Below are 11,829 nucleotides of genomic sequence, written 5' to 3' on the forward strand. Positions count from 1 at the left end.
TGCTTAGTATTAGTATATTTACAATAATAAATATGATGATATTAAATTAAAAGTATCTCTACTGGAAAGTGTACCAAGAATACTGGCAGTATATCCGCGTTGGATAGCTAGGTCGATTCTATGACCGAAACAGCTGACATCGCTTGGGTTTCCAGAACCCAGCACTACCTCAGCACAAACTGAAGTAGCTTGGACATAAGAAGGAGCCAGAGTATCGACGCAAGTCCCGTCCCACACCAGCGCTGTGATGAAGCCACCAGGGTCAGTATATCAGGACACTTGCCATCGTGAATTGTATTACCATTTAGATCTAAAATATCTGGTATAAGCGGCAAATTATTATTATTATTTCCGATCACACCTTTCATACGATAGTTTAAAATACGCAAGAATTTCTTTTGTACAGCCTGCAGTTGTGTGACATATATAGCATAATGGAGATTACAGATTGGACAGGCATATTGCAACTTCGACTGCACAAGGGTTTTATAAAGTTAAATATATTATGTGGTTATATCTTTGTAAGGTCTGGTGATACGCGTTATAAAACCCTACATTCGCTAAGATTTTGGCGCTATAGTCCTAATAACTAACATTTTTGAAAATCTAATTAAAATACTTCTACAAATACTACGGTTCCAGTGTTTTTTGACATCCTATCCTGCAAACAGTTTAAAAAAAAACGTAGCCTTATCAGTTACGATCAGGAGATAAATAAAGCACAACGACGAAAAGATTGAATCTGTGAAAGAATATTGTTTAATGCTAGTTTCTCCCACTGATTCTTCTGTGTTCAAGGTAACAAATAACCTTTACAATAAGGTAAACAAAGTGCTGTCAATTCACCATCTCAATAGAACTAATGCAAGCTAATCTTGAAAGAGTGATTACAGAAATTGGACTATACCTCCACAGAAAACCTTATACACTCTCACACACACACATTATATTGCTAGTAATTTTCAAGTATAAAATAATCTACTGCTATTTTTAATGCTTCTCTAGCTACTAGTACACATGTATAATATTTTAATAATTGTCATCCTTATATTTAGGCGTGAGGTCCTGGTGATCAGTAATACAGGGTCAACCTACTTCAGACACCAGCTCCTCACAAAATACCAGCTTATAAAAATGTAACACTACTGTTCTTTTTAGCTTTAAAATCTGTGTGAGGAGAATATAAATGGATATTTATTATTATTAATTGCTACACTGTAACGCTATTGATTATCAATAAATAATTAATAATATATATATAAATATATATATATATATACAAAATAAAATGGAAATTCATATTTATATATATCAACGGAAATAAGAAAATACCGAATTAGTTAAGAATACGTAGGCTAAGTCCAGATTGGGTCAGTAGCGAGTTCAACGAACCTAATACCAGAAATATTTCCAATTTAAATTGAATCTTGCACATCCTGTTCTGTTCCTCCCGCAATCTTCGAACAACGAACAACGACACACATTCAACACACGGCTTTCATATAGGTACCGCTATGTTTATCATGTAGGACTCCAAACATACCTTATTTCGGGTTACTTTCTCAAACACGCACCTTATCGACTTTGTGTCGTTGTAATAAAATCAGTTTTCGGCCTAAATGAGGACATTTCCTTGTTAAAGTCGTTGTTTTTGTGCTTGAATTTTATGTTCGAGAGAATACACTGAGATAATATGATTTTAATTAAGTACAGAGAGACATACTTATGTGAAAAGTGTTAAAAAGGATTAATTATTATCAGATTGTATGTATTTATTAAGAGTTTGTCAGTAACGGTTAGGATTGTGGGTCTTATTTTATTGATATTGAAAATGTACATATAGATATATAATCTACATTACTACCATTGTATAGACCGGTGATTTTTAGAATTTTTGTCTGTTTGTCTGTACGTTTGTGCACTCTAATCTCAGTATTTTGATACTGATTTGAATGCAGTTTTCACTGATGAATTGCGGTTTGTTCCACATAATGTTTGTTTCATTCTTCATAAATCTAATTAAAGAAAATGTGTGATCAAATGTGCGAACGTATGAGCAACGTTCAAATATTTTGGCTTCAAGATAATGAGACTTATGTAAAATTTCGGGACTGATAGTTGTAGGTTTTAGTGACCGTTATGATCTTTAATCATAGTGATGTAAGGTTTGGTAATTATTTAACATTTTCAAAGTCAAAGTCAAAATATCTTTATTCACTGTAAAACTTTATAAGTTATGTAGTGCAAGTAGTTGTAGTGGATGAAGTAAAAAAGTTAAAATAGCATTCAAATGAGTATAACAATATTCATTAACAAAATATAGAACATTAATTCCAACTATCTTTATCATTCAAATAATCTTTCACCTTATAATAGGCCTTAGATGTTAATTTATTTTTTACGATACATTTAAATTTTTTAATAAGTAACATTTAATTTTCATTTGGGAGTTTATTATTAGTTATTTATGCAACTGTTGTGTAATAAGGGGTATTAAAACACGAATGTGGATTTATCTCACGAGGCGAAGCCGATTGTGATAATAGTATCACATGAGTGTTTTAATACCTAATTATCAACAGTTGCATACAAGACTTTATCTACACCCAAAATATGAATCCTCTAAAAGATTCTGAAACAGTTAGCTTACTGCTAACATTAAAACAGTCAGTCCTAGTAGTAACCTAATATCACCCATTTCTAATTCTATACAAATAATCTAAGTATTAATGAAAGTATTATTTATTTTAGTAGTAATTTATATTTTGTATAGTGCAATAATTAAAATTCACTTGAATATTATGTTCTTTTGGAAACTAATCGCTCATTTTTTGTAAAAAAAACAGTAAAAATATCGAAGAAAAATAGCGGGGATTCGAATAACCTACGTTTTTTTACGGCGCGCGACGTTCCGGTGGTGTGGAACGCGCGTAAACCAAAATGTTCTTTTTTTGAAATTCATACAGATGCCACGCATCGCGCAATAAGAATGTGGCTGTATGTTAAAACTCTTTGAGCATGAAGGGAATGAAAAAAAAATAGGAGTGTTGTTATGAAATTCAGTACAACATTACAACACTCTTTTGGGTGATGTAATGGTTATTAAAACATTGGGTGTTTTAATGTTGGCAATAAGCTAACTGTTTCAGAATCTTTAATAGAGGATTTAAAGCATGGGTGTAGATAAAAAATATAACACAATCCACTTTAAAAGATTTAGCAATTTTACGGAGCCTAGTAGATGGAATTGCGAGTTTATGTTTGTTTCGAGTATTGACACTGTGTACATCACTATTCTTTTTAAATTGGCTAATATTTTTATGGGCGTGTAGGCGTTTTATTCATATATATGACATAGATGTATACAGACTCAGAGCTTACATATTCGATAAATGATACAAGAGGCTTATGATAACTAAAGTATGAAATAAATACTTTGGTCTTAATATGTTCAATATATCTTTAGAATACTGCGTCAATTACTGTTTTTGATCTTGTTGTTGATACAGTGTGACTGCTGCACATTTTCACATAAAATTTGGCATCCAAAAACTCAGTCAACGGATTCGCTGTATCCGATGCAAAGTTTACATTAAAATCCCCACTCAACTTATTTTCTAGGATTAATACATAAATAAAATTTTAAAACAAAATTTTTTGTAAGATGCGGGATTCGAACGGTTAGCTCATTTGGATGAGTACTCGCACGGAACGCGGTCATGGGTCCGAGTCCCGCATCGTTCATAAAATTTTGTTTTCAAATTTTATTTGTGTATTAATTCTATAAGTGAGGATTATCACTTTAAAAAAATAACAAATAGTTTCAACTTATTTGAACAAAAAAACACATTAAATGCCACATTAGTAATACGGCCACACAACGGCGACATGGCAAAGCTTATGGCAATAATTAAAGCTATACTTAGATGTATGCTACAATATACTGAAGTAAAATAAAAGTATCTATTTGGCAACTGGCAGTTTTGCTCATCAAAGTACCGTACCATTGTTGTTATTAGTTTTTACTATGTAGCTCAATACGATATCTCGTAAATCCTAGTGTAACTACAGCACTTCCCGAGGAAATTTAGTGGTGTTGAGTGGGTCGTTTCCTTTCCAATAATAAGGTCAGGTGAGGTTATGAATGGTCCACGCAACATACGTGTGCTACTCTTGGTGGCTGGATGACTCTGGCATCAGGAACTCTGCTTTACATTGTTAATTTTAAAATTAATTTATTTATACTTCTATAATTCCTAACAGTATAAGTGAATTGGTACATCTGTATTCTTAATTTACATTTATTTTTATTTTTAACTTACTCTTGTTTCTCTAGACATAAGAGTATTTTGTGTATATCGTTTGTCATTGATTGTAATTAAAATAATCTGTAGAATGATGAAGCTGTCAATATTAATTTAAAAGAGTTGCAATGAGTTTCTTGTCACTTCTTCTTATTAAAGCTCCACCTTTTCCGAAGTGGTGGTAAACCATAACCCCCTTATTCATAATAGTCTGCTAACTTAAAGTATTGCTAATTCTCACTCTATCTTCTTCTATTCACCTAAGTCAAAATGAGAAAAAACACTCCTTAGCGGCTATTTTAAGTTAGTGGACCATTATGAATAAGGGGGGAAATGTATAACGATTGACAAATTTATATGTGCGTCGATTCATGCGCTCTTATGAAGTTGAAGTAGTGTTCTATTACTGTATTGTGGTAACAGGGTGGTGGGTGGTAAGGTACCTAGTGTGGCCGTAGTATAAGGTATTGAAATCTTGTAGTGGTGGTCTTGTAGACTGTACGACAATAACACATAATATGATCACGGATTGGGATCTTTTCCGTAATATTGTTCTTAGAATCAGGTGGCCATGAAAAAACAAATATAAATTGCAGACCCTTTGCCCATAAAGTTTTGACAAACATAATATTATATTTACAATATAATGAGACAATCAAATAAAATATAAACAAGCTTAGTATAATTTAAACTCAAATGTCTAATTTTTGTTTATAGTAGCCATTGCTCAACTTGGGTTGACGTTTTAATCAATTTTAGCATTACGGTTGTTGGCCTCAGGTGGATATAAATAAATTTCTTTGTAGTGTAATAATTTATACCTTAATAACTATTCGACGAAAGACAAAAATCAAGCTGTATTTGGATGTTTTAAGGTTTTTTAGTACAATTTAGTAAACACTTATGTTTGTTTTTAAACAAATGAAGAAGTTATACTTTTGTGTGTTTTTTTATGTTTATTTAATAATAATAATAATTATAATAATAATATAGCCTTTTATTCAGATCTCTTAGTGCAATGAATTTTTAAACTTATGTAAAGGACTAGCATTAAAATCTTAAACTTAATAGATATGAATAAATTTAAACTAGTATTTATTGCTTGGTTATCTTTCCTAGATCTGTTAACCAGTCGGCAAAGGCCTCCTCCAATCTTTTCGATTCCTTTCTTTCTTGAGCCACTCTGTTCCATGTGACTCCTGCCACTTGTCTTAAGTCATCGTCCCACCTTTTCTGTGGTCGGCCTCTTTTCCTTTTGCCTTCCCTTGGGTACCACCATGTCACCCTTTATGTTCATTTAAGGTTTGATAATCATATTTAAATCAAATCAATATCACTTCATACATATAGATCAAATTAAAGAGAGAAAAAAAAGAGAGCTGTTCATGCTGTATATCAACTTGGTTATAGACAGTCTCTCATAGAAAAAATTAAAGAAATTTAATATTATGACTGTTCATTGTCAGTACATTTATAAAAATTTAATATACGTTCACAAAAATCGTCACCTTTTTGCTCGTAATAGTGATTTTCATTATTATAACGCTAGAAATAAGGGATTGCTTGTAACTTATTCTAGGAGGCTTCATAACATACAAAATAGCTTTAAGGGTAAATGTATACACTTTTATAATAAAGTCCCAGCCACTGTTCAGGCATTACCTATAAATAAATTTGAATTTTTTATAAAAAAAATGGCTCTGTCGTAAATCCTCCACATAAAAGTAATTACTCCACACCTGAATATCTAAGTGATCGGCCAGCCTGGGACTAGATTATGATTATTTTATAGCGATAGAAATGACTGTACAATGTTTTATATTTTTATTGAAAAGAGAACAAAAAAAGAATGCTGCAAGAGTTTCTTGCGCCCCTTCTTCTCTCTCAGAGCGCCATTTGTTTCCGAAGCGGTAGTAGTATCTAGTATATTAGAAATGACATCAAAAAGAATTCTAAAGGAATCAATTTTGAGAAAATAACCTAAAACCTTTTATGCCTTTAAAGACAATTATGAATGTCAAAAGTTATGCTTTTTAACATGAGAAGAAGTGGTAAAAACTCGTTGCCAAACTGTTCAATCAACATTTACAGCTTTAACGTTTTCCAAATAATTTAAATCACAATCTATGTTGAATCTGTCATAGATACAAGAAATCTATGAGACGTTGAGGGAATTTTTAATTTTTTTTTGTATTTATGAATAGCAGCGTATGCGCTGCTGGTATTTTCAACAACATACTCATTGCAATAGCAAACTCAGTTTTTTTTAGAGTATCGATGAAGTGGATATTAGGTCCGGGCACTCCTCCTTCTACCAGAGGAGCTTCCAAGCATCACAGAAGTTGTCAAATACTCTAATATACCTCAAATATATATTATATATGGGGTATATACTTACTCTGATCTTATTACTTCTTTTAAAGATACAACAATGGCTCGGCAACCCCCACATACCACCACCTCAATGAGGCTGGGCAAGAGGAGACGAGGGCATCCTAAGGCCGGTGACAACCAACGATCCAGTGGCACTTAACTGCATTCTCAACACCATATTTAGCCGCTGCACGACGGGTGTGGGGTGCCGGAATGCAGAAATTGCCTGATTCCCCATTGAAAACACCGTCCGTAGTAATGTTGATATTTAATGTTTAGAAGAAAATTTGATTTTTTTTTAAAACATCTGTATTTAATACGTGCCATACCTACTTGAAATGCAAGTTTATTTTTTTTGCTATGAGCCAGCGGTTATGAGGATTTTGGAAAAACTTTAAAAAAAGACCTTTACACCCCCTACCCATTAGCTGGACCCCTATCCATCAGTACTTTGAGTATGTTCTTTCTTTTTTTTATAGAATAGGAGGACAAACTAGCGTGCGGGTCACCTCGTGTTAAGTGATCACCGCCGCCCACAATCTTTTGTAACACCAGAGGAATCACAGGAGCGTTGCCGGCCTTTAAGGAAGGTGTACGCGCTTTTTTTGAAAGTGCACATGTCGTATTGTCCCGGAAACACCGCACAAGTTTTTTAGTGGTAAACGCGAAAAATTGAGTCTTCTGAAAACTCAATATCTTCGCAAATTGAAACTTGTCCAATTTATCCCATTCCGCGACCTTCTCAAGAGAAGATTAGATAGAAAATACAAGTTTCTCCCGGCACTTGTCCACGATTTCCTGAGAGAGACCTGCATGGCCCGTGTATACGGTATCACCAGTGCTGTCGTCTGAATAGCAATGTATGTTGGAGGTGTCCAACATATCATTGATATGCAGAAGAAACAGCGTGGGGACACTGGATGGTCGGCGGTGTTTTTCCGTTGTCGTCAAGAGTCGAGTTGGAGGCGAAAAGAGCGCACTGTGGATCGGCTTTCTCTTTTGCCGTATGGGCTAGCGTGTCATTTCTCATGTGCAACGGCGGCAGATTTCAGGCAAAAATCCCTACAACTATGTCAAAATCGATTATATACGATTGAGTGGGATATGAGTACACCAAGATTTTAGCCGTTTTTTAGCTTTAGAAATATTAAATTACCGTACTATTTTTTAAAATAAAGTAATAAAGTTTCAAAAATATTCCATTACACTATTAAAATATATTTTGCAGCTATCAATTTGATTCTAAAAACTAACACTTAACATATGAAGGCTTGTACATAAATTAATGTGTTCGACTTTTGCCACCTTGCCAACGGCCATTTAAAATAGGTTCAATAAAACTATTTATTATAATCCTGTTATCGACAAATTTGGACATATATATACATTTTAACGAGGTTAACGACCGATCGGAACTCACAAGTTTCTGTTTAAAGTTTAACTCCAATGTTTCAATGCTAATTGTGTTTTCACTAAAAGGAAACCAGATTAATAATATAATACAAACAATATAACGGTTATTTTTAAGTAATAAATTATTAACAGAGGAATATAACACATGTCATAGAGAATAGAGTGGGGTGTGGAGACTTAATGAACTGATTATTATAATATACTAGCGACCCGGCCCAGCTTGGCTCGGGTCTAATGTACGCACTAATATGTTCCTAAATATAACAATAATTGTATTCTAAGTCAGAAGCTTCTATGTCTGCTAGAAGTAGAGTTTTTATGTTCAGTCAGTCAGTCAGTGACAAAATTAAGAAACTTTGACTTAGGATAAATATTAAACTACTGATTCAAATTGAACGAAATTTGAATTATAACGTGTTTATACAATGGCTGCTTGGTTAATGAATTCAGGTTTCTTGTTTTATCCACAACGAAGTTAAAGGTGGTCGAAAATGGCCTTTACTGCTTCGAGAAAATTGGTACGGCCATACCACTTGGTTTTGCTCGACTTCGCAATATATTTTTTTATTGAAAAGGAAGACACCTGGTGTTAAGGGATCACCGCCGCCCACATTTTTTTTGCAACACCAGAGGAATCACAGGAGCGTTGCCGGCCTTTAAGGAAGGTATACGCGCCTTTTTTGAAGGTACTCATGTCGTATCGTCCCGAAAACACCGGACTAGGAAGGTCATTCCATAGCTTAGTAGTACGTTTTTTATGAAAATGAGGGACAAGACAAGCAGGTTGTTCAGCTGATAGTAACTGATACGCCCTGCCCAATACAATGCAGTGCCGCTCAAGATTAGAAAAGAAAGATTTAAAGACCCAAAAATTCCGAGCGGCACTACAACTGCGCTCGTCACCTTGAGACATAAGATGTCAAGTCTCATTTGCTCATATCAGTAATTTATTTTACTAGCTACGTGGAAGAAAGCTCCTTACAAACTGCATTGTGGGGGACCGCCACACATCCAGATGGTGGGGATGATATTCTAATTTGGGGCGTGTCGTGCGAAGGTGGAATTTGGCGGCAGGAATCAGGTGAAACGGCACTTCGGAAGCCCCCCTGTGATAAATGCGGTAGAAGACACAAAAAGAAGCAACGTCTCTACACAATCAAGCTGCTCTGCGTTACACTCTTTCAAATGGATCGAGCTGATACTGGGGTGTACCAGACCAGAAATGACAGCAATATAATTTAGACTGGCTTTTAATAGTGCCGTGCTCTATTTATGACGCTCAGCTTCTTCGAACCCAATTTGGCTTTACCATCCAGATGACATCGGAATTTACCCCATTCCACGAACTTCTCAAGAGAGGACTCGATAGAAGACACAAGTTTCTCCCGGCACTGGTCGACGATTCCCTGAGAGAGACCTGCATGGCTTATATACGGCATCACCAAAGCTGTCCTCTGCATAGCATTATATACTTATTATTGGAGGTGTCCAACATATCATTGATATGCAGAAGAAACAGTGTAGCAGATAGCGAACAGCCTTGGGACACTCAGCTGTATGTTGCGCCCATTGAGGACGCTGGAGCTCCACTTGCATAAAGTCTTGGGAAGACTTAATAATGGAATTTTTGAGAGAAGCGCCTTGTGCCATAAGCGATCAAAGGCCTTCGCTATATCCAGGCTAACCACCAGACCTTTCCCCTTGGTTTACATAACCGCTGTCGTACTGTACAGACAGTACTGTCGTACTGTATTGTACTGTCGGTCGTTGATCAACTGGTGACTTTCTAGGTTAATTATGCTCTCCATGATGTTGGCAATAGTTATAGGCCTGTAGTTTGCCGGATCCCAAATGTCTCCTTTTTTTGGTTCGGATGGACAAGGGCTGTCTTCCATGAGTCAGGGACTACGCCTTTTGAATATGAGTACCGGAATAAATACGTTAGCACCGGCGTCAACTCAGAAGCACACTTTGTAACCAGAGGCACCGACCCACTCAACTACCTTATGTCCAACGAAAATAGAGCTCACCTAACAGTTTTCTGTCTCAACTGTTCTTCCGTTATCGTCAAGAGACGAGTTGGAGACGCGCATAGAAGATCAGCGTTCTCTTTAACTGTATGGGCCAGGCCATTCCTCATGTGCAACGGCGGCAGGGAGGGCTGGTTGAAGTTAACCAGATCAGCTTTCGACAACGACCAGTACTTGCGTGTTCCAGTCGGGTAACTGGAAAGTTGCTCGCCGATTTTGCTTTGATATCGTACGGGCGATTTGCCGCTTAAAAAATTTGCAGTTTCCTTTGAGCCCAGCACCGCAACCCAAGTTGACTGACACATCTAACCAGGGCTGTGATCTGCCACCGGTCGGTACTACAGAGTTTGTTATGAAAATATCTATGCCCTGTAGTATCACATCGGCTACTGCAACGGCGCAGAATCATCCGAAGGAAAACAACACCAGGAAAAAAACATAGAAATTCTTATTTATATAAAACATAAAAGATTTTCAATATTGTCTTTTTAACTTTACACAAAAAAAACCCTTATGTAGTGAGTAAGTAAATCGACGGACTTGGTCTTACATCGATCTCACAACTTTTCACGGTAGAAGAACTGAGTTGCGAGACTTGGTTTTTTTCCAAGTTATGTTTTTATTCACATATAGATATTGAAATTCCTAAAGACTGGGAAATCACTAATTTTGTGGAGACCCGTTTTCTCTTTATTAATCCAGCCATATCCAAATCACGTTTAAGTTAATTAAGGTCAAAACAGTTAAAGTGATATTCAAGATTCATGAACGCAATTACCTGGCGAGGACTCGATTCAACCCGAAGACGCCATTTTAGCCCAGGTCCATGTAGACCAACCAACTGTGAAATAAACATGTGGGGTGGAAGGATGTAATATGTATCCGTCATTATTATGATTTATTTATAATATTATTATTTATACGCGGCACAGGTTATACTTATGGTGTTATATATTTTCGGCATCAGGTATAAAGGTGGTTTGGAATAAGTTGAGTTTAAAAATTCAAATTCAATTAACGGTGAGTGACCCGTTGTGTTGACAAATTATTTTAAACTTTCATCATTGTGAAGATCCACAAACCTAAGTCAAACAGTACAATCCACTCTCTGTCAAAGTCAAAGTTAAATAAACATTATTCAATTACGCTTAAACTAAACGCTTCTGAATAGTCACTATAAATATTTCTTTTAAATTAATGAATTTACCATATGTTTAAAAAAAGTAGAGCTCATGATCTCATGTTCATCTGAACATACAAGAAACTCAACGGCCACTCTTTTCAATCAAATAGACTATTTTACAGTTGCCGTAATATACACAACAAATTAGTTTGTAAGGTGCTACATCCGATATATGAGTAGTGTTTAAATAATATAAATTATTTCATATAAAGCTATAAAGAATAAATTGTATAAATATAAATTATCGTATATTGGTTGCCTCAACCTTTAGAGCTTGAACTCAATGTTTGTGTAAGGATGCTTCGTGAACATGATGATCGTTATTACTGATATAATTAGTAACTGTATCCAACTATTACAATGCTTTATTAACTATAACAGGTCGACCTGACACCTCAAGCAGCACCCGTTCACGAGTTGACGCATTGACCAGCCATCGCTCCCATCGCACCTATTTGAAGGAAGGAGACGACACGACGCCACCGCCAGCAATGCCATTTCCATGTTATAGCGTACATAGGCATGA

General features: G+C 35.4%; 1 long non-coding RNA gene across 1 annotated transcript in view; it reads left to right on the forward strand.

Annotated features, from left to right (window-relative positions):
• Positions 1 to 6,953, forward strand: part of LOC126977102 (uncharacterized) — a 31,337-nt gene extending 24,384 nt beyond the window's left edge. The window contains exons 2-3 of the long non-coding RNA XR_007732148.1: positions 156 to 261; positions 6,728 to 6,953. This is a non-coding gene — a long non-coding RNA (uncharacterized LOC126977102). The remainder of the gene's footprint in view (positions 1 to 155; positions 262 to 6,727) is intronic.
• Positions 6,954 to 11,829: the final 4,876 nt, after the last annotated feature.

This window comes from Leptidea sinapis, chromosome 43, assembly GCF_905404315.1.
Source record: "Leptidea sinapis chromosome 43, ilLepSina1.1, whole genome shotgun sequence".
Taxonomy (NCBI): domain Eukaryota; kingdom Metazoa; phylum Arthropoda; class Insecta; order Lepidoptera; family Pieridae; genus Leptidea; species Leptidea sinapis.